Genomic DNA, 22972 nt, shown 5'->3' with positions numbered 1-22972 from the left:
TGCTTGTGTATATGTGATAAACATCGATTAAGCAATCGGTTAAGCAGGGACACGACCAAGGGGTATCTTGGTCGGTCATGTCCAAGGGACATGATCAATCAAGGTACCACTTGATCGGTTCCCTCCATGATATACATACCCAATGATATGTTGTGGAGAAAACATAGATAGAAAAAAAAAATGTTCTCTCCACCTGCAATAAACAAAATCAGATTCATTATATTGAGAAATAACATATACTTGAAGGAAAAATAACCTTGAATATAACTTGCACCTTGAATTGCAAATTGACATACATTTATAGTTGAGACTAGTTGGAAGTGTAGAGAGTCTCTACATATTTCTCTAAGGGGTTGAATAGCATACCCCATGTGACCCATTGTAATTATTCATTTTCTCTACAATTAAATCTCTTTTTTGTTCAATCTCTTTTATCCTGCCTAATTTATCTTGTGTGATTTGTGCCCAATTCGGCAGTTGTTCATTTGACCCACATGTGGTCATTGTACCAATTAGCATCAAAGTCAGCATTCTAAATTCTAGAGAGGGCGGGATTTATAAATCATGGGAATCTGGTGTCTTTAAAGGATCCACGAAATGAGTTGGGTGGGAGACATAAGTCTAGAGAGACATTAGGATATCTCCAAACAAAGAATGTAGACAAAGAGCGAGAATTTGGGAAAATTATAGAGGAATCGGGATTTGAAAACAAACCTACAGAGTTAGAAGCGGTATGTGAATTTTTAGGCTTATCTCCTTCAGCAAACATGGATTCGGGGGAGTTGAGAGAAGCAAATTTCAAAATGATCCAAAGTGCATTGGAAAATGAAGGGATTGAAGAAATGGAACGTGACATCCCTCTAGGTGTAGAGAACCCTGTTATAATGGAGAAAGAAGATGGTGAGGAAGAGTGTTCGGGGTTATGTCCTTGCTGCCCTCAGAGGGGCAAACTGGACTGTGGAAAAATATCAGGGAAACGAAGAGGAAGGAAAACCCTAGCTGAAATCAGGTTGAAGGATGGGTTTGTTGTTGACCAAACTAAGATAACTACAATGTTGAATGCAGGGAAGGGGAAGAACCTTCCCAAGGAATCATGAAGCTGCTGATGTGGAATGTTAGGGGCCTTAATGCCCCTAACAAGAGGCGCTTAATAAAGTGCGGTGTTAAAAGGATCCAAGTAGAGGTAGTTTTATTATAGGAAACTAAACAAGGAGGAGATGGATGGTTTTAGGAAGGGTTTAGGGCTTCGAGAGGTAAAGGCAGTTCAAGCAGAGGGAGCTTCAGGGAGAATTGCTATTCTTTGGAATCCAAGGAAAGTGGATTTTGAAATGCTGCTAGACAGGAGTAATTGGATGGCAGGATATATAAAGAGCATCAACAGTGGTGTTAGATTAAGATTGATTAATGTCTATGGACCTACTCCGACAAATAAAAAGAGGGAACTATGGAGTGAAATTGATGAGTATGCCAACAATAATGATTTCCTACATACGATTATAGGAGGAGACTTTAATGACATTTTGCATCCTTCTGAGAAGAAGGGTGGAGTTCAGAGATAGTTGCGGCCCCAAATTGCTTTTAGAGACTGGGTGAATAGGAACAGCCTATTGGAAGTTAGGTGTGAGAATGGCATTTATACATGGAACAACCGCCGAAAAGGTTCTAGTTATATTTCAGAGAAGTTGGATAGGTTCTTCTTTAGAGGAGATCAAGCATCCTTTCAGGGAGAAACAAACTCCTCAGTAGTGGCACAAGCAAGTTTTGACCATTATCCAGTTCTATTGGCCATTGCTGAAGAACAAAGACCCACTAACAGCCCCTTCAAATTTGAGAATATGTGGATGAAGGATAGCGAGTTTTTTGACCTAATTGAAAAATGGTGGAAGGAAGAAAGCTTTGAAGGGTCGAAACTCTTTTGTTTTGTCTCCAAAATTAAGACTCTGAAACAAAAACTATTGAAGTGGAATAGAGAACATTTCAAAAATATTTTTGCAAAGAAAAAAGAGATTGAGGATGAATTGACAGCAATAAATGAATAAGTTATCAAGGTAGGAACGGATTTAGACCATTACGAGAAAGAAAGGATGTTGCTTTCTAAATATCAAGATCTGTCGGCCAAAGAGGAAATCCTTTGGAAACAGAAATCCAAAGAAACCTGGCTAGAAGAGGGAGACAGAAACTCAAAAAATTTCCATGCCAGCACCAAAGTGAGGGGGGGAATAAATAGAATCCTTAGTATCAGAAAAGAGGATGATTCAGTTGTAGATAAGCCAAAGGAGTTAGCTAAAGAAGGGGTTTTTTACTTCAAAGAAATCTTTAATAATTGGAAGGGCTCCAACTTGGTGGATCTGATAGAATTGCCAAATAGTAGCCCTAATAAGATCTCAACGGCTCAGAATCGTAAGCTAATAGATAAGTTTGCAGTGTCAGAGATTCACACAGCCTTATTTCAATTACATCCAAACAAAACCCCTGGGTCGAATGGATTCCCTAATGGTTTCTTCCAAAAATGTTGGCATATCTTAGGGCAGGAAATGGTGGAAGCTCTTGAGGCGGCTAGAAATGGGAGGAGATTTCTAAAGGAAATTAATAATACATTTTTAGTATTGATCCCCAAAAAAGAGATCACAAGTGGACTAGAGGATTACAAACCGATTTCCTTGTGCAATACAATATACAAGGTTTTGGTGAAAGCATTGGAAAACCGTCTTAAAATAGTATTGCCACATAAGAGCAATCAAGATTTGAGTTGGGTAGATCTATTCTAGATCGAGTTATAATAGCTTAGGAGGCCATTCATTCTATTCAAAGTAATAGGCAACCAAATATGTTGATCATACTAGACATTAAAAAAACTTATGACAAAGTAGACTAGAGATTCTTATGTAAATGTCTAGAAGATTTTGGATTCAACAAACAATGGATATATTTGATTTTTTACTGTAAATCTACTCTAAAATATTCAGTCATTATTAATGGCTCTCTAGAACGATTTTTTGAAGCATCTAGGGGATTAAGACAAGGAGACCCATTATCCCCTTTCTTGTTCATTGACATGGCTGAGGCCTTGGGTAGAAACATTAGGAAAGCCCAAATTGATGGAAACATCAAAGGCATCAGTATAACCAACAATGTCCCTGCAGTCTCTCATCAACAGTTTGTTGAAGACACAACGCTACTCGGAGATGGGTCTTTGCAGGAGGCCACAAACTTCAAACGCATATTAGAAAAGTATACTAAGTCGTCAAAGCAAGATATCAATGTTGAAAAATCAAGAGTCTTCTTTTTCTTTCTCCACCCTTGGATGTGTTGGTGTACGTTTTACCATTCACCGAACATTAGAATAAAATGTCAAGGACACTCTACCCGCTCTTGAACAAAATCACTACATCTGCCAAGATTGCAAAGAAATACCACACACGGACTCCAAGGTTTATATGTGCGAACTAGCGTCTTTTTGTTGGATAGCTTCCTTGGTGATGTTTGCTGAAATACAAGAGGGACTTGCACTCAACTAGTATCATTCACAAGCTGGGACTTAGACGAATTTGACAATAAATGCTCTCTTTTTTTTTGGATTTTCAATTTCGGACCTTAAAGAAACTAAAAAAGGAGAAGGGTTTAGAAGCTCTATGCTACTCCTAAGAAATCTGAGAGACAGTGTTGACCAAGACAAAATAGACAATACTTTGGTTTGCCAAATTAAACAACTCAACAAAGTAGGTGCAATCTTCAAAGGTTTGTGCTTGTAATTTTCATGTCCAAGGTAAATACCATCAATTTGAATAATATCTACTCAGATTGAAGTTAAGCATCCACAGAAACAAGCTTAGACTAGCTTTGCATGATAAATAGAAATCATCCACTTATCAAAAGTATGAGCAAACAAGTTTATCTTGTATTTCATCTAACAACTTAAAACAAATTCTACTCTACTTGTTGAAGAAAATGTAAACCATGCCAATCACTTAGACAATATATGTTCCAAAGTCTATAAGCACATGAGAAACTCTATTATCAAAGCAATCTCTTGCAACAATTTATCAAAAACCTCACACTCTCCAAATGGGAGGAGGAAGTCTTATATAGGCACCCAAACATGAATGAACGACCAAGATCAAACAATGATCAAGGGCCCAGATTAAAGTATCAAAACCCTAATTAGGGTTTCCAAAACCTAACTAGCTTGAGCAAATAGAAACAAGACAAGTGTCACTGGATGCTACTTTCAAGGAGGATGCACCCACTTTCCTTTTCTAAGGCAGCAAAGTCGATGAATCTAGACGCAAGAGGATGGACCTCTTCCATGGTGACATGTGGCAAGTTGCGAATTTTGTAGTCTTCCATATCCAACTCATCAACATATGTGGCCAAAGCGCTTTCCCAATCAGTAGCTTGTGTTAGAAAATTATCATCAATAAAAAAGAAGTTTGAAACATTGGCCAAACTTTGCCTGAGAATCGGTCCTATGGAATTGAAGGAAATCTCCTAGATTTTGACCTTCAGATTCTCTGCATGCTTATCTTTCTCTCGCACCTCATCTTGCTTAAGCACCTCAACTGCTACGAGGAAGATTTTATCTTGAATTCCTCAGATGACCCCTCCTACTTCAATGCACTTGGCCTCTATCTTCTTTAGGGATTCAACTCTGGTGGTCAGGACGAAATACCAAGTATTGAAGTCATAAACATCACCAGCTTTAATTACTCCTCCATCAACCAAATCCTACTTGGGAAGCCCCCTCATCACCTTCAAGCATGGAATTAATCTATTTTGGATATTCTAAAGATCCTCCCAAGCCACGAACATGTTCTAGATTCCACATAGAAAAGAAGATGTGGATTCATATGCTAACATCAAGTTCTCAATAAGAATGGTAGCCTGCTCTGTTGTGTCTAAAATCCATCCCTTAACTTCTCTGAAAATAATTTTCATATCTTCATAGTCTTTTACAAACTCCTATGGAAGGGCTAAGGGTGGAGCAACTGCTACCTCCTCTTGAGCAATGGGATTCATCGAGTGCTGGACGTACCTCCTCCACTGTTCATTTTCAGCTTTCAACTTTTTCTTCTTCTCAATCTCCTTATTCAGCCTCTCCTTGATGGTTTTGACTAAATCATCAAATTCCTGAACTTCTTGTATTTTAGTAGTTCGGCCCAAATAAATGGTAATTACTTCATATTCTTCAAGAGTGATATCCTCCTATACCTTGTCAACCTTTGGAACTACCACCTGAATGGTCCTGAATCCTGCATTATTTCTCTGAATTAAGGAAAATTTCTTAGCTGGTTTCTTTTCTTGTCCTGTTCAATTTAGCCAAAAAATCTACTGTATATTCTTTTTGGTGTACCTCTATGGGTGCCTTGGATTTCATTTTGTCTTTCAACCAATCAAGAATGGTTGATTGCTCCATACCATCATCATCAAGGTCATCCTCTAGTCCTTCGAGCATTGAAATTATGCCATCCAAAAACTCTACAACCTCAAGGCGAGTGGGCTCCAAATGTTGTTCCTCAAAGACGAGAAAGAATTCCTATCTCATTCTCTGGTTCACAATCATCTATCGAAGGCTTGTTTGGAGTTGTGGATGAAGCACCAATGGCGGACTGAGTCTGATTTGGCTTTTGTCGATTGTTTACAGTCTCTTCTTCAACAACCTTCTTCCCCCTTGCTTTCACTGAACTTGTTGTTTCTTTTCTTTTTCTCGATCCCACACTTTCAGGACCCTTAGGATTATTGGACATCTCACTATGATTTGAAGAAAAAGATTCATCAGCTCCCATCAAATCATATGTGAGGGATACATTCCTTGCGTTGAGCTCATTGGTTCTTTGGGCAGCCCACCACTTTGAATATTCAATCCGTGACCTCATCAAATCACCTAAGTTGGCCCTTTTAGAATTTGACCAATCAATCGGAGGAAGAGGCTCATCCCTTAAATTTGCATAATGTGGCTGCTCGTATTCATCATCTTCCTCAATCTGATCAGCTACCGGGACAACTTCAAATGACCGAATCAAACTAAGTGGAATCCTGGACCATACCCTTTTCCATACTTCAAAAGTGTCCCCAGCATTGGCCCAATAGTCCTCAAGATCATGCATGTGTTCATATTTTATTCCATTCACTAATCCCATATGATGGAAAGGATCAAAGTAGGCCCTCGACTGAAATTGGATAAATGGGTACCACTGAATCTCTTTATCAGCATGTGCTGCAGCCTGAGTAGATGGGCAAGATTCTAACATTTTCCCAACACTGAGAGGAAAGGAAGCCCCTATCTTCTATTAAACTCCCTGCACACTCATGAAAGTATCAAGTTGCCTCAACTCCTCTAGCAAAACCATCCTATTTGTGGGATACATAGGGAGTCTATAGGGACAACCAGCAAATCCTTGGATTCATAAATATGTAAATCTAGGATATTGGATATACCAATATCCAAATCTACGGATCAGCTCCTTGGATTCCTGAAATAATCTTTGGTGTGTGCCTCCCTGCAGGGTCCTGGTAATGTACATGAGGAAGGCGTCATTGACCCTTTTGAAATGATATTTCTCCTCCAAGTGTAATTGTGGGTAGCAATCATACACGCTGAATTGGTTCTCTTTGTTTCCCACCATTCCTCTACACACCAAGCCCTTGTATCTGTGGGTTCTTGCTAGTGAATAAATAAGGTAAGAGCTCATGTAAAATATCCTTGTCTTCTCCAAATTCCTAAGCTGATCATCAAGGTTGTTGCTGATAATTCTAGCCCAATTAATCATTTTAACACCAGCGGTGATCTCATGGATGAAATAATATATCCGGGGTTCAAAAAGTGCACCTTGCTGGCTGCCCATCACTCTATTCAATAACACAATGAGGTCTCCATAATCCTCTTTGAAATATGGCCTGACGAGCCTCTTAGGTATCTTTCCCACATGCTGCCTTGGTTTTTCCAACCACGAATGGTTGATATTTGCTTCATACTCCTCGTTGTTGTCTTCATACATTTTAGTTGTCTCCTCTTTGGTTTTATAAACAGCTCCATGGTATTCAGGGATACCAAAAGCCTCCCTTATGGCAACTTCTCCTAAGTTTGCGAGCACCCTTCCATCCGGAGCTATAATTTCTCTTTCCAAGGAGTTATAATGTTTGGAGCATTCGACAACTAGCTCACTGCATTGAACTGCTAGAAGAAATCCAGCTGCTTGCACTGTTCCATTTCTCATCATCCTACATGCAATTGGAGTAGGTAGTTATCTTGTCCGTGCATCCTCTTTTTGAATTCCCTGAGATTAATATGCCCAAGGTTGGTATCACCAACCTTTTTCCATTTTGAGTTCATTTTGGATTCTGGTGGAGAATCCTCGTCTACTTGAAATTTCATTTGCATCCTTTTTGATGATCCAACCTCCGTTGTCATCCAAAACCTGCAAAAATCAAAGAAAATAAGTTAGAATCCTCATTTTGAGAGTGAATTTCGTAGTTTTGATGACTAAGTAGGTTCTGATTTTCCAATTCCTCAACACTTTTAGCTTTCAACAAGCTGCAAACACTTAGAAATCTGGAAAAATTAGAAAAACCCTGAGAAACTCAATCCGATTCAAAGGTTTTTAGGACTGAATTTGGTCTGAGAATGAATAACTCAGTCCCAAAATTCGTGAAATGAATGTCAAAATCAGATTTGGATATTGGAAAATGACTGAAAAATAAACTAAGTTGTGAAAACCAAATCCATTTTCCATAAAAACTTGATCAAAACTTGAAAACCAGATTGAAAATTTAACAAATCTGCATTGGATACCCCTGTCACCTTCAGAATTTAGATAAGAAAGGGGTTGAAAGAATGCTTGATCTGAAAATCTTCACTTCTTCCTCTTGTAAATGCCTTAGAAATCCTTTGAACTGTTCTTGAAGCAAATGCCTTAGAAATCCTGAAATCTTCCTCTCCTCAAGTGTTTTATTCTCCAAAACTCGAACTATTGAAATGAATGAGATGAATGAATGATTCATTATAAGTGCAAACTCATAAAGAGTTCGATTTCTGCAATTAGAAACACAGTTCATCCTTCCCAAATCGAACCTATCTTGTTTCCATTTTCATCCCATACATCGAACTTAGACGTTCAGTAAATGATATCAATTTGAGTCTCTTAAGAAAGTTTCTAATTTCGAATTTCAGTTGAACTCAGTCATTTGAGAAAGTTCTGATTTCATTTTGAGTTCACGCTTAGTTCCTTCAGAGAAAGTGTCCAATTTCAATTTGAGTTCATGAATCGAACTCTATCTTTCCTTTTCTCTAAATTTTGAAAACTTTCTAAAATCAATCTTGATGAAATCTTTGTTTTCCAAACTTCAAAACTTTCTATCTTAGTCAAAAATCAGACTTTGTAAAATCTTTTCCTCATGACAAGTATTTTGAATTGTTTCCCTCTTTTAACAGAATATTTTTTTATCTTAGCTGTGTCGGACTTTAAAAAAGCCTTTCCCTCTCAAGATCGGACTTTGAGATTTTCTTTCTTTCCATGGGCGGAGTTGGAGAGTTTCTTTGCTCATTGCAAGGCAGACTTTGACATAAGTGTTCCTCAACTAAAGCGGACTTTAGGAAAAATATTACTCATCTAGGCGGTGTTAAAATTAGAACCAGAAAGACAAAAAACTCAGAAATCTGAAACTTAAAAAAACTCACAAGAACAGATGGACAAAAATGTTATCCAGGGAAAACCCTCCAACCCTCCACCTAAGGGTGAAAAACCTAGCCACACCAAAAATTGAATTTTATTAAAGGCACAAATCTGATACAATGCTTTCAAGTTTAACAAGCAATGAACTAAATAAGATTGTTAACACTTTAACAATCAACAGTATAAGCCAATAACATCTTAGAAAATGCAGAAATGAAGACTTCTACCATCCATCCGGCACATAACCTTTCAGCAATATGAAGTGATCATACACCAATCGTATACAAAGAGAAGATGTAGAACGACTGATGAAGATGCAAAGTCACTGAAGAAGATATCATTAAAAAAAAAAAAAGCTCTACTAGGATGATCACTAGCGCATATATATAAATCGTCTTCCTTAAGAATTTCACCTGCCCACAAGATAAACTACAAACGCTGCTATATAGAAAAGACAAGGCTCGAAAATATCTCTAAGACGGAGGTAGATGAAAAGTCCACCCACAATATGCATAGAAGTAGTGTCATAGTATGCCGATCCATACTCCGCCACCGACAGGAGCTGAATAAGATGTCACGACTGCATCACTAACAGATGAAAAACAATAAAGAAAGAAGTCACGCCAGCAAGGACGAGACTCTCATGAAGGTGCAAGCAAGATACGAAGGGCAGTGACAGGTAACAGGGAATCCGAAACTCTCCCAGCTTATGAAAGAACTCATAAATGCACAATCCAATATCGTCGAACAGCATAGACGAATTGAGAAGAGTTGAGACATGATAAATGAAAACATCAGCAAGACGATTTCTCAACCAGCGCAGGAATAATGAAGTCTGTTGCTGCTACAAAACATTAACACTCCCTCTTAGCAAAGAAGATATCATTAGATGAATTTTCACAACATAACAAACACAATGGCTACACCCATATGTGTAAGAAGGAAACAAAACTTTATCACGGATTCTCTCAATGTGATAGCATCATGGATTCACTCAACATGATGTTCACCATGGCTACTCCCATGAGTGAGTGAAATAACACAAGCTCTCATCACGGAGTCACTCAACATGATGTTGTCATGGAGTCTCTCAACATAACATCCACTATGGCTACTCCCACGAGTGGAAAGAGCAACAAGGGCTTTCACCTCAAATTTCTCCGTCACAGAGAAAAATGCATTACAAAGGTTTTCACTCAAATTTCTCCATCACGGAGAAAAATGCATTACAAGGGCTTTCACCTCAAATTTCTCCATCACAGAGAAAAATGCATTACAAGATAAAATGAGAATCACTGAAGCTGAGAATCTCTCTTAGCAAGAGCATCATTCTCCACAATGCCAAGCTTATCTCGAAAATAAGAAAACTTACACTCTAGGAAGTGGCTCGGTGAGAATGTCAGTTGTCTGCTCATCTGTGCAAGTGTACTTGAGCTCAACTGCTTTCCTTTGAACCATATCTCTTAAATAATGATACTTGATCTCCTTATGCTTGGTTCAATCATGAAAAACGGGATTAACTAAAAGCTTCACACAACTTTGGTTGTCACAAAGAATCACAGTTGGTTCTAAAAGATGCCCAAACAGTCCTGCAAAAAGCTTTCAAAGACACACTGCTTCTCGTGCTGCTACACAAGCTACAACATATTCAGCTTCTGTTGTACTTTGAGCCACACATGATGGCTTCCTGCTGCACCAGGAAATCATAGCTGAACCTAAGCTGAAACAACCGAAAGTGCTCTTCCTGTCAAGAACACACTCAACCCAATCTGAAACAGAAAAACCTTGCAAGTTTAGACCTTCACAAGAAGTATATTTCAGACCATATCCCACTATACCACGCACATATCTCAAAATATGCTTGGCTGCAACAAGATGAATCTGTCTAGGCTCACACATGAACTGACTAAGAATGTTAACAGCATAACATATATCAGGCCTTGTATTGACTAAATACATCAATGATCCAATCAATTGCCTATACATAGTGGGATCAACTAGATCTAAATTGGCTGCAACCTCATGTAACTTTTTCAAATTTGCTTCCATGGGAGTTGACATAGTGTTGACGTGTCTAAAGTCGCATCGCTACAAACTCCATCTGGCCAACGCAGAATAGAATGTACTCGCTGAATATCCTATCCTCTCTTGAGATAAGGAAATCCCTAATAATGTTTTTCGTTTGATCAAAGGGGACGACCTCAAGGTTTTGATTGTCAGGTCTTAACTGCGGGATTACTCAGTGATTGATGTGTTTTGCTGGGAGCACAAGGGGACTTACGGTGAAATAGACAATTGCTGGATGAGTTCCCTAAAATTCTAACGGTCTCATTATCGATTGGTTTCAATTAGATACTATTTCAGCTGGACTGCGGATTCTTCTTGGTAAAAAAAAGGGGAAAAAGAGGGATAGGGAAAAGAGATACAGGAAATCTAATTATTTAACTAAGATAGCATATTCAAGAAAAGCAGACAGACACCTCCAAATAACCAGATTAAACACTATCAGCTATTTAAGCACAACGTTTGTAAGAATCCAGTGCGATCTTCAAGGGAAAATAAGATTTTCATGTTATTAAACATAGATTCAGAAATTTTATATACATTCACTAAGTGTTCAATAACCGAACTAAGCATGTGAGAGGGTTCACATTAACCATGCAAGAGGAATGACAGTCAGTCAATCCCTAATGGTATGAACAGCGAGGATTCTATCAAATGTTTATCTTGAAAATGCTACAAAAAAATGAAAGAAACATAACAGAATAATTCAAATGGTGAAGAAGGAGACCATGCACTCACAATGAAATAGAAACAGTCTTAACTTTGCATTAAATCGTGTGTAAATTTCGCCAGAGCTTCAGCAACAATCCATGAACTTCTTAAAAAATGAGGGAAAACCAGTCCCCTTTAAATAGGTTTCCAAAACCAAATGAATGGCCAAGATCTAAACTAAACAAGTGGCCCAAATTCATCTTTACAAAAGGTACCCATACCCATAAATGGAGGGTAAATATCAGCAACCACCCAAAAGGGAGCAATAACTACCTAAAAGAGGTAATTAAAATTATCCATAACAATTCAAAAAGTGTGCATGCAGAAAAGTTTTAAAGTTTACAGTTGACTTGGCAGTCAAATATGAACTTTGGCCAAAAAGTGACTTTTTCAAATTTGAAAGAAAAAAGCACCTCTTTTTTTTTAGGAAAGCATTTTTTCCTTTACTAAAAATTCATCTTCGCCATGCAAGTACTCCCTCCAAATGTCCCGACCCACTGCGCATTCCTCACGGACATACTCCTGGAATTTGATTCACAAATGGAACAGCACCGTGAACTGAGGCATAGGGGGATGGCGTATTTTATACTGCATGCCCTCCAGATGACAATCTACGTGCTTCAAACCATCCTGCCAGCTGGAACGATTAACCTCAAAGTGCACAATATCCGAATGTAATTTACCGGCAAAATTCAAGTCCTCAGTGGAGTAGGCGATCTTGTCTGTTCTCAATCTTTCCTCCCAGTCCGGCTGCACTATGTCATCGGATAGATCAGTCTTCCAGCCGAAAACCATTGATCGGAGGATTATCTTGCCGAGTTCCTCCCTTTTCTTCAAAATTTGGTCGCATTCCGTCTGTTCTTTGTCAATGGTCTCTCTGGTTTCCCTCTTCATAGTGATGGTCCAGTACCATTCTTTAAAAATGTTGATGTAGTGGATCCAGGATGGCGGGCAATGTAGGAATCTGCGATTGGGTCCAAAAAAGGGCTCTTACAAGAGGAAGAGTGGTAGCAGCTACCTCATGGACTTTGAGGCATTCCCGTTTTACCTCGAGCAACTTGACTAAAATGGTCTCTCGATATTGGGCCATTTCCTTTACCTCTCCAATGATTTGTTCTCCCCTCTCTTTAATGCTTCGCATCCATTCCTTGACGGCCTTGGCGGTATCTCATACTCCCTCAAATTCTGTGGTGGTCCTTTGTGCCAATGTTGTAGGGGGAATGTGGGATTCAAAAGCATTATGCAATGGTCTCAGGAGTTGATCAATGTACCCCTCGGCCTGCTCAGCACAAACTCGATACATGTCCTTTTCAGTTGTTATCTCTTCGAGTTGTCTGAGCATGTTTTGCACGGAGTCTTTGAATTCCTCCCTTTCCTGCTCCTTAGTGGCTCGTCCGATGGGGACAGTTGTGATGATATAATCAGCCAATGTAATTTGATCTGTTGGCTTGTCGACAGGCGGGGTGGCGATATGAAGGGTACGGTTCCTTTGCTCATCATGGGTTATCCGGGAATACGCCTTAGGCTTTTTCTTCCCCTTGGCCTTGGCTTGGTCTATGCGTGAGAAGATGTCCTCCAAGTCGATGGGTGGCTTGGTGGCTACCTTGCGCTAAGCTCGAGCATTTAACCAATCCTGAGGTACGGTCTGTCCTAATGCTATGGTTAAATTTGCATTCTGTTCTTTAAAGTTTTCAACCGGCTCATTGCATATTTGCAACTCCTCTGTTACAGGAGTGGAGGAAGTGTCAAGTTCCTTGCTCGCAGCCGAATTCTCTCCCACTTCACTGAACAACTGTCTAGCATTTTCATGTGATGGTTGCTCTTTCGTCCTTACAGGCTCGCAGGTCTCATCTATCCTTTGCTCTCCTTCAACAGTGGAGTCATCCTTGGCAGTACTATGCAGCTGCAATTCATGGAGCATCTGCTGGGTGGGTACATGCATCTCCAGCCCCTGAATGGATGGAATCTCTCCTTCCTCCACTTGATTATCAGGTTCGGTGGGTTCAATGGCTCTTACCTCGATATCTAGCTTGTCTTGTTCAGGAGGATCATCAGCTCCGAATGCGTCAATATCGCTCTGGGAAGGCGGAACATGTATATAATCTAGTTCTACTACATCATCAGATGAACTGGGGTCTTTTGATGATGAAGTGACCTCTGGTCTCCTAATAGGGATCTTTTCCCTTCTTGTTCTTTTAGATGTCCGAGTTCCTCTGCTGGCTTTAGCCTTCTTCTTTTTTTCAGGCTTTTCAACCTCTTCCTTTGGTGCACTGGATGTTCCCTCATCTTCGGAGGACTGAGAATCAAGGCTACCCATCATTCGGTAGGTGAATTGGACTCCCTCATGAATCAGTCGATCAATTTGTTGGTGCAACCACTAGTCAATGTATCTTCCTGGGGCTGCCATAACCGCCTCAAAATCAGTGATTGGATACTGCGACCAATCGATGCCTGGCAAAAGATGTCTTACCGCCTCGAATTTCCAAACCTGTAGGCAATTTCTTGAAACTGTTAACTGATCTGGGACCTGACGGTATTCATAGAGTGGCATTTGCTGCACACTCAGCCTTGAATATTCGCACCTTTGGACTTCATAGTCATCAGAGTAGTTCTTCCAATAATCTTCAACTGACTCCTTTGCTCTGTATCGCCTACCATAGGCTCTCTTTGCCAGATTGTTGTCATCAAAGCATTTCCTTGGGAAATGTTCTTGTAGGCCGTAGGAGGCTAGTTCCGCAAGGGATTCCTCTGCATGAGTTGGGTTCTTCAGATGGACATCAAGGTTACCTATAACCATAGGGAAGGCGAATCCGGGCTGCTTCCTGTCTCTGAGTAAACTGTTCGTCGAACGTGACTGCCTTGCGACTTCCAAAAGAACTATTTTGTCGGTTGGGTATCGCGGAAGTCGGAAAGGAGCACCCTCAAAGCCAGCTATCTGGATGTAAGAGAACCTTGGGAACTGGATGAACCAAGCACCATACCTCTGTACTAGAATAGTAGCTTGCTTTGAGAGCCTTGTGTGTAGTCCTCCTTGCATCAGCCTGACCAAGGGCATTGTGAAGGCGTCATTGACACGCTCATACTGACCAACTGCATAGGCAGGGCTATTCTTTTCCCTTTGAGTTATGTCCTGATAGTGTGGCTGTGGATAACAATCATATACCTTCACCTGATTGGGTCCATTCCCAATTTCACCTTTCATGATTAAACCTGGCAGTGGCTGGTTCCTGGAGAACATGTAGACCAAATAGGATGTCATAGTGAAGTACTTTTTCGCCTCAAGTTCGATCAATTGGGTATGAATGTTGTCACTTATGATCTAGGCCCAGTCGAACTTGGATTTCCCAGCGAAGACCCGTTCTGTGAAGTAGAACATCCACTCTTCAAAGTAGTTGGGTTGGGGGAGTCCCATAATCCTGCTGAGCAATGTGACCATGTCTCCATGCTTGTTGTGAAAGTCGCTTCTAGGGGTCTTTTTCCCAATCCTAACGCTTGGAAGTCTTCTCTCCTTGTATCACTCCTCATTTATCAATGTTCTACATTTGGTGGGGTTCATATCATATGCCAACTGCGCTTCATCTATAGTTGTTGCTATGGGGTTGTTTGGGAGGGGAATATTAAATGCGTCGCCAATGGCCTCAAGAGTGAAGTCAACAAGAACCATATTCTCGAGGAGCACCAATGTGGAGTTTGGTTGGTAATGTCGAGCAGCCTCTACTACCAATTCATAGCTTTGCACTAACGGGGGAAATCCTGTTGCTTGGGCGATGCCACTTTCCATCATCCGCCTAGGCCTACCATAGGCATTAGGGGAGAAAACTCGGTCCCTGAAATCTTGAATATCAATATGCCCCGAGTCAGTATCACCTACATTTTCCCATACACTCTGAACTTTTGATTCCCTCGATCCTCCTCTTTGATATTGATACTTCATCTTTTCGACTCTGTGGGGGATATCTGACTTGGATGCTCGTGATGTCTCGGCTGCAGCAGGTGTCTTTGATGATTCTACCGCCGATTTAGCCATTTATCCTGCACAGTCGGACGCGGGTTACGAGACAATATAAAGGAAACGAAGCGGGTTAGATAAAGGGATACGCCAACATACAAGGATTAATTTGAAAACCAAATTTTAAAGAATAGCATGATACTTAAGCTAAAAAGCTTGATTGATTTAGACATGAATATTTATGAAGCTTTTTCGATTGCAAATTTATTTATTCAGCTACGGTTTAGACGATTTCGACTGCTAAATTTACTCCTAGACATTTCAGGATCAATTTTCAGAATGGACGAAGTTAAGATTTTCCTAAGTCTGAAAATGCATTTCTAGTTAATTCCTAGGAATAGACTCTGATTTCAATTGCGCTGCCTAACGTCTTATGAATGGGAAAAGATGCAGTTTTAAGACTTAATCAATTTAATTCATTTCGCACATACCTCTATATGACTGCATATTTTTTAAGTGATTTTAAAAGAGGCGAGGCAGACTTACCTAGCGAAGTGAATGGCGTGAATCCGCACAACCTGTCTTGCAAGAATGATTTCCTTTGGATTCTGAAAAATGTCTCTCTTATGCCCTTCGTTTTGAAAAAGACAGACTCACAACTTGCAAATTTGGAATGGGAGAGTTCGGCAATTTCGAATTTTAACAGCTAACTCCCCTATTCCAAATTTTCGCACCTAAGATTGGAGAAGAAATGTAGTCTTAAACACTTAGACTTAGCAATTTATTACCTAGGTTGGAATGACGATTTTACTTCTTGCGTGATTTTTCAACAAATTACTTAATCACCTACTTCCGCGATTTTACCTCGGGTGATTTTGGCTTGGGCGTGATTAGGTTAAATGTGATTTTGAAAAGGGGTTGCAATGTCAAGAAATCGCGATTTTGAGTTTTGAAGGGCTTTCAGACTTCACACCACAACATTCATGCGGTTTTGGGCGAATTTCGGAGAATGGGGAAGGGTTTACATATTTTAAAGCTCACGATCTCCTCTTGCTGCGTCAAAGATGGGCATTTTAACCTCAAGATATCTAATACTTGCCAAAAGAAAAATCACGGAATTACCTTGGATGGCGAATTTCGGAGATTTGGAGAGTTTTGGACTTTTCGCACTTTGCGAACTTCGGCGTTTGAAGGTGCTTTACAAACTTCAGTATTTAGAGAGGGTTTGAAAACTTTATAAACTTTTGGCACTTACCCTTTAGATCGCGATTTTCAGCGTTTGGAGAGCTTTTAAAAACTTCGGCAATTTTGGTTGCCTTTCCAACTTCAGCGTTTGGAGGCCTTTTGCCAACTTCGGCACTTTAGAGTGCTTTGCAAACTTTCATTCTATTTCACTTATCGCTTGGAATGCGATTTTCGGCATTTTCATTCACTTTTCAAACTAATTAACTTTTACGCACTTTACCTCCATAATGCAAACTTCAGCGATTTGAAGCATTTTGCCAACTTCGGCATTTTGAAGCATTTTGCCAACTTCGGCTTTTGGGTGTGCTTTTCAAACTTTTTAACTTTTACGCACTTTTACCTCCATAATGCACACTTTGGCGATTTGAAGCATTTTGCCAACTTCGGCATTTTGAAGCATTTTGCCAGCTTCGGCATTTTGGTGTGCTTTTCAAACTTTGGCGAAAATGACCATGTTGGAAACTTTTTAAAACCCCTGACAACTTCGCCCCATATAGTGATTTTTGGGGTTTAGGGATGATTTGAAAACCTTTACTCCCTCTCGCAATTCCCCTTTGACTGGCGAAAATCAGGATTTTCATCCATTTTGCAAACTTTTAAAAACCTCATGTAATTTCCTCCTTAGTGCGAATTTCAGGATTTGGAGGAGTTTTTTGAAACTTTAAACCTTTTGCATCCTTTTATCTCTCCTATATCCTTAACGAAAATCGACACTTAGGGTCCTCACGCAACCTTCAGACATTTTATCTTTTCTTGGGGGATTCCTGCCAGTTTCTATCATTCTACACCTATCTCAGGCGATTTTACAAGTCTGAACGATCTCTTGGAATTTCAATGCCCGAAGGCTCAACTCACCTTGCAAATTCACAGGCTTCTGCTCATAACTTCATCATCTCATGGACTGATTACGGGCACGCTCAAAAGGATGCGAGACACCCCCACGCAGAGCTCAACGAGGCGAAGGCGAAAAGACCACAAAAGAGGAAAGGGGAGCTTGTCAGCGACAAGGAGCGTGTGCAACGCACAACACATAGATTTGCAATCTAACATACCAAATCTTTTCAAAATATCAATGGCATATTTCCCTTGACTTGGGATAACCTCATTTGATCTTTGCCACACTTCTAAACCAAGGAAGTAATGCATAAGACCAAGATCTTTCATCTCGAATTCAGAAGCTAACTCTTTCTTACATTTATAGATAAGATCATCCTCTCCAACAAGAAATAAATCATCAACATAAAGAACTAAAATTAAAGATTTATCATCAATTACCTTGAAGTAGATATTTGGATCTGCATCAATTTTGAGGAAACCCAAGCTCAATAAATAACAATCAATTCTTTCATACCATGCTAGTGAAGCTTGCTTAAGGCCATACAGAGCCTTTTTCAATCTGCATACATGTGATTCTTTCTCATGAATCACAAAACCATCTGGCTGCTCAATAAATGCCTCTTCTCCAATTACACGTTCAAGAATGTTGTCTTTACATCCACCTGATGAAGTTTCCATCCGTTAACTGCTACAATAGCAATGACAGTTCTGATTGAAGTGTATCGAGCTATAGGAGCAAAGGTCTCCTCATAGTCTATACCTTCCTTTTGAGAAAAACCTCTAGCCATGAATCTAGCTTTATATTTTTCAACACTTCCATCAGTTGCATGTTTAATTTTAAACAGCCACTTAGAAGAAACAACAGATTTACCTTAAGGCCTAGGAACAATATCCCCGTTGAAGATATAGCTGCGATATTGATCATCAATGCAAAGTTTTTTATTTATTTCTTTCGGTATCGGTTCATTAGCTTCCGTTCTTTTCTTGCCTTGTTTGCATTGGTGGTTGTCGGTGACTCTTCATGTTGCTACGACTGTCAGTGAAGGTGATGTGGCTGTCAGTTCATGTGGCTGTCGGTGTATATGAGGTTGTCGGTGCAGATGTAACAATCTGTGCCTTTCCCTCTCCCTTCGTGTGCCTCTTCACTGGAAATCCCGATATGTTATATTTATCATTCTTCCTTGTCTCGTCCTCTCTTCTTCGGCAGTTTCGATAGATTCATGATTGGCTTCGCTCATTCATCAAATTAGTGTGATTGTGTCTGTCAGATCAAAGATATTACGTGTTCCTTCTGCATTCAGAGTTTTCAGTCATATGAAGGTTTTTAGATTGTATGTGAGATGTATCATCTGAGTTCATTCTTATGATTGATTTGTAGAGAATCAAACTTATTGGGATTGATAGTAATCTGAGACTATCATCAGTTGTATTCTTTTTTTGAGATATAATAAAGTTCATTTTGAGTGGGCTGGGTTTTTCACCCTCGGGTGGAGGGTTTTCGCAGGATAAGGGCTTCTGTATTTGTGTTTCATTCTTTATTTTATGTTCTCAGTTTTTCTATATTCTGGTTCAAATTTTAACATGGTATCAAAGCGGGTCTAGAAAATCTATCCAGAACCAAAAATTTGAAGTTCTTTATTTCTTTCAGTTGTTTGCCTAAGTCATTCATTATGGTGAACAGATTGAAAGTAGAAGATAGACCAGATGGTTTGTCAAATTTCTCTTCTTGGAAATTTAGAATTCTGATCACTCTAGAAGAGAATGATCTCATTGACTATGTCTTGAAAGATGTAGATGAACCTTCTGGTGATGCAGAGAAAGCTCAATGGAGAAAGAATAAGACCATGGCAAAGAGAATTATGATTGATTCTGTTAAGGACCATATAGTGCATATCATCTCTAAGTTGGATTCAACTAAGGAAATGTTTCAGACTCTAAAGGATCTTTATGAATTCAACAATACCAACAGAGTTTTAGCCCTGAGGCGTCAACTGGTGCATGTGAAAATGTCTAGAGGAGAATCTGTTACTTCTTATTTCATGAAGATTTCTAAGTTAAAAGATCAGCTCAGTGCAATTGGAGATACTTTTGCTAATAAAGACTTGGTTATGTTAGCTATGAATGGACTTCCCATCTCCTAGAATCCTTCATTCAAAGCATTAGTGGAAGAGATGATCTTCCTAAATTTGATAGGTTGAGGACAGATTGCATTCAGGAAGAATGCAGACAAGAAGCAAGAGGTTATGGTCGTAAATTTCATCATGAAGATGATCATGTGCTTGCTGCCCATGCATCTAAAGGGGAAAGGAAAGAAAGGTAACTTCAAAAGATTTAGAGACAAGAATGTTGACTCAGCCCCTGCTGCCAAGAAAAAGTGGAAGGACCTTTCTAGAATTCAGTGTTTTAGGTGTGACATTTGGTCACTTTGTCAGAGATTGTGTATCAAAATCTAAACCTCAAGCAGCTGCTGCAAATGTTGAGAATCCTTCTCCTCAAAGAGAGTCAAGTGAAAATTCTGAAGGATTCTTATTTATTTCTGCACTTTCTAGTAATGTTCCTACTAACAGTGATACATGGTTGATAGATAGTGGAGCATCTCGTCATATCACTGGTTTGCGTGAGCACCTTTCAAACTTGAAAGAAAAAGACTCTCATCTTCAAGTTATCATTGGTGATGATGCTTGCTATTCTGTGAAGGGTGCTGGTTAAACTTCTTTTCAGTTGGGCTCTGGTATTCCTCTTCATTTAAGTGATGTCCTATTTGTTCCCGGTATTAAGAGGAATCTGATTTCTATTTTTGCATTAGAAGACAAAGGTTATCATGTTGCTTTTGCTGATGGAAAAGTACTTGCATGGAAGAAGAACTCTAGTATTCAATCAGCTCGTGTTATTGGTGTTCGTCATGATAGTCTTTACAAGCTTTCAGCTCATCCTATTCAAGTCTTAGCTCATTATTCTTCAAGTTCAAGTGAGCTGTGGCATAAAAGATTTGGTCATTTAAATTTCAAAACTTTGTCTTCAATGGAGAAGGTTGTCATTGGTCTTCCTAAGCTGAATCAAAACACATGAAGGTGTTTGCAAGGGGTGTGCTCTAGGTAAGAACATTAAGAGCACCTTTCATAGTAGTGAAAGTAGGGCAAAGAATGCTCGAGAATTAATTCATTCTGATTTATGTGGACCTATGTCGATTGCTTCTCTTAGTGGTTTTTGGTATTATGTCACCTTTATTGATGATTCACGAAAGTGCTGGATTTACTTTCTTAAGTCTAAAGAGTTTGATTAAGTGCTGTCCAGATTTAAAGAGTTCAAAGCTCTAGTTGAAAATTTATCTAGCAAGAAAATAAAAATTCTTAGATCTGATAATGGAGGAGAATATATTTCTGGTATTTTTCATAACTTTTGTGTTGAAGCTGGGATTAAGAGGGAATTTTGTGTCCCTTTAAACCTCAACAAAATAGTGTGGCTGAAAAAAAGAATAGGGCAATTGTTGAAGCAGCAAAGGCTATGATTCATGACCAAAGTCTTCAAACATTTCTTTGGGCCGAGGCTTGCAAGACAACGGTTCACATTCAGAATTGTAGTCCTCATCAGATTCTAAACAACTTGACTCTAGAAGAAGCTTTTACAGGTGTCAAACCCGATGTAGGTTATTTCAGAATCTTTGGATGCCCTGTTTATATTCATGATCCTAAAGAAAAAAGATCTAAATTATAACCTTCAGGCAAGAAAGGCATCTTTGTTGGTTATAGTGAATCTTCAAAAGCATATAGAATCTACATTACAGGACAAAAACAAATTGAGATCAGCAAGGATGTTTCTTTTGATGAAGATGTAGCTTGCATGAAATTCAAAGAATCTAACATAGAATCTGATAAAGAAGATTTTGAACATCCTCAAGATTTAGATACGGCTGATCCGAATCCATCTTCAGACATTCAGAGGGAGTTTACAGATTTAAAAGATCCTGTTGATTCAGCTGATCCGGTTGACCCTACAGTTACATCAGCAGGTCCCAATAACAGTTCAGCTAATAAGAAAAGACCTTTATGTCTAGACACCCTATGGAAGATGCTGAAAAATATGCGGCCACTCGTGGTACTTTCAGAGAAAGTAAAAGACCTCACAAGTTTGCTGGCTATGTATCTTTGATGAGTCATATCTTAGCATCCAAGCCTTCAGATGTTGAAGAGGCTTTAAATCAGCAAGTGTGGAAGGATGCCATGATAAAGGAATATCAATCTATTATGAAAAATGATGTATGGGACATTGTTCCAAACCCTAAAAACAAATCAGTGGTTTCTTCTAAGTGGCTGTTCAAAATCAAACATGCAGTTGATGGGAGTATAGAAAAGTACAAGGCCAGATTTGTAGCCAGAGGTTTTTCCCAAAAGGAAAGCATAGATTTCAAAGAAACCTTTGCACCTGTAGCAAGTTACACTTCTATCAAGACTATCATTGCTGATGTGAAAACCGCCTTCTTGAATGGTAAAATTGAAGAGGAGGTTTACATTGAGCAGCCAGAGGGCTTTATTATTCACAATAGAAACTCTCATGTATGCAGGCTGAAAAAGGCCTTATATGGTCTTAAACAAGCCCCTCATGCTTGGTACGAAAGGACAGACCACTATCTTTTGAGCTTGGGTTTTCTAAAGAATGACACTGATCCAAACTTATATATCAAGGTATGTGATGATAAGGTGCAGATTTTAGTACTATATGTTGATGATTTATTCCTCACTGGTAATGATGATTGACAAATGTAAGAATGATTTAGCTTCAGAATTTGAAATGAAAGATCTTGGTTTGTTACATTATTTCCTTGGACTTGAGGTATGGCAAAGACCAAATGAAATCATATTGAGTCAAGGTAAATATGCAATTGATATTTTGAAAAAAATTGACATGTTAGAGTGTAAGTCTATGGTGACTCCTATGGAAGTAAATCTGAAGCAATTACATGATGATGCAGCTACTTCAGATTTAGTTGAGCCTACTATGTATAGACAATTAATTGGCTCTTTAATGTACTTGGTTAACACAAGGCCTGATATATGCTATGCAGTTAATACCTTGAGTCAGTTCATGTGTGAACCAAGGCATATTCACCTGTGGCAGCCAAACATATATTGAGATATGTATGTGGTACAATTGGACTTGGCTTAAAATTTTCTTCGTGTGTAGAGCTGAACTTGCAGGGGTTTTCTGATTCAGATTGGGCAGGCTGTGTATCTGATAGAAAAAGCACTTCAAGTTGTTGTTTTAGCCTAGGTTCAGCTATGATTTCCTAGTGTAGTGGGAAACAATCTTGTGTTGCACAAAGAACAACTGAAGCAGAATATGTTGCAGCTTGTGTGGCTGCAAGAGAAGCTGTGTGGCTTCAGAAATTACTTGCAGGCTTGTTTGGACAGCCTTTGGAACCTATTGTGATTATGTGATAATCAAAGTTGTGTGAAACTTTCAGTTAATCCAGTATTTCATGATAGAAGCAAACATGTGG

The 22972-nt window shown here is 39.2% G+C and overlaps 1 protein-coding gene across 1 annotated transcript in view; it reads right to left on the bottom strand.

The window, feature by feature from the left end:
• The window catches only part of LOC131069731 (uncharacterized), a 60628-nt gene that overhangs the window by 14724 nt on the left and 22932 nt on the right, over positions 1-22972 (bottom strand). The window lies entirely within an intron of this gene.

The sequence above is a fragment of the Cryptomeria japonica genome, chromosome 11, assembly GCF_030272615.1.
Source record: "Cryptomeria japonica chromosome 11, Sugi_1.0, whole genome shotgun sequence".
NCBI classification, from domain to species: domain Eukaryota; kingdom Viridiplantae; phylum Streptophyta; class Pinopsida; order Cupressales; family Cupressaceae; genus Cryptomeria; species Cryptomeria japonica.
This window is presented reverse-complemented; position numbering and strand designations above follow the sequence as displayed.